The sequence below is a fragment of the Sinocyclocheilus anshuiensis genome, unplaced genomic scaffold (assembly GCF_001515605.1).
Source record: "Sinocyclocheilus anshuiensis isolate Anshui unplaced genomic scaffold, SAMN03320099.WGS_v1.1 scaffold1371, whole genome shotgun sequence".
NCBI classification, from domain to species: Eukaryota; Metazoa; Chordata; class Actinopteri; order Cypriniformes; family Cyprinidae; genus Sinocyclocheilus; species Sinocyclocheilus anshuiensis.
The window spans coordinates 1,772,754-1,773,966 of NW_015539833.1; the positions used below are offsets into that span (position 1 = coordinate 1,772,754).

At 42.9% G+C, this 1,213-nt stretch overlaps 1 protein-coding gene across 1 annotated transcript in view; it reads right to left on the reverse strand.

Annotated features, from left to right (window-relative positions):
* Window positions 1–1,213, reverse strand: part of LOC107684317 (VPS10 domain-containing receptor SorCS3-like) — a 213,526-nt gene that overhangs the window by 101,795 nt on the left and 110,518 nt on the right. The gene's annotated exons all lie outside the window — the stretch shown is intronic.

A 1,213-nucleotide genomic window follows, 5' to 3' on the forward strand; every position in this document is an offset into this window, starting at 1 on the left:
TCTCGCTGCGTATGCTCCGCTCTCGCCTGGCTGTGTTTGATGAGAGCGGCCAGGCTCGCGATCCCGCTGGCAGCGGCCCCGCTGTTGCCGAGGCGCGGCGTAGACTGTTGTCGTGGGGATCGCAGGTGGATTTAGTGGAGGGATCCGAGATGGGCTCGTCCTTTTCTCAGTCCTCACCCGCTAGATCCGCGTCTCTCTCTCAGGGTTCGGAAGCCCGCGCTGCGGTTTCTTCCCACCCCCCCCAGAGAGAGAGAGCCAGACGCTTCAACTATCTTCCTCCGAGGAGATGGATGTGATGAGTGTCGATACAGAGGAGACTGTGGACTCGCCACCACAGTCCCTCGCGTATGAGGTGTGATTCGTGATTATGGGGTGTGTTTTCAGATGATGCACGTTGTGCACTATACATGTCCATTGTGACCTTACAGTTCAGTTACAGCAGATAGGGACGAAAGTTGCTTGAAGGACTAGTATGATGCTAGTATCATGTTCTTTCAAACTTTCTATTCAAATGTAACGTCTGGACCAATCAAAAACACAATTTTTTATTTGATTTAACAAATCAGTTATTCATTAGATTAACAAGTCGTCACAGACCCCTCACCCAAGAATCCTGAAAGATTGGTCCTTAAGATTGGACTAATGGCTGCTGAAAATTCAGCTTTATAAATATACAATAGATAGCAGTTATTTTAAATTGTAATCTGATTGTACAGTATTTTGATCAAATAAATGCAGTCTTGGTGAGCAATATGTTTGTAATTATCAAATTAACTGGACATCATTATTTTGGACGATATCTGGTAATTATATATATATATATATATATATAATTACCAGATATCGTCCAAAATAATGATGTCCAGTTAATTTGATAATTACAAACATATTGCTCACCAAGACTGCATTTATTTGATCAATATAATATAATATAATATAATATAATATAATATAATATGCATCAGCTTTCTACACTTTTTAGGTGTGATTTTGGACCATTATTCTAAGCAGAATTGCTCCAGGTTGTTCTGGGCTGTGTTTCCCAAAAGCATCGTAAGCTTAAGTACATCGTACACCCATTGAAACCAGTGGAGCTACGATCAACTTAAGGGAGGGAAGTCGTGGCCTAATGGTTAGCGAGTCAGACTCGTAACCCAAAGGTTGCGGGTTCGAGTCTCGTACCGGCAGGGATTGTAGGTGGGGGGAGTGAATG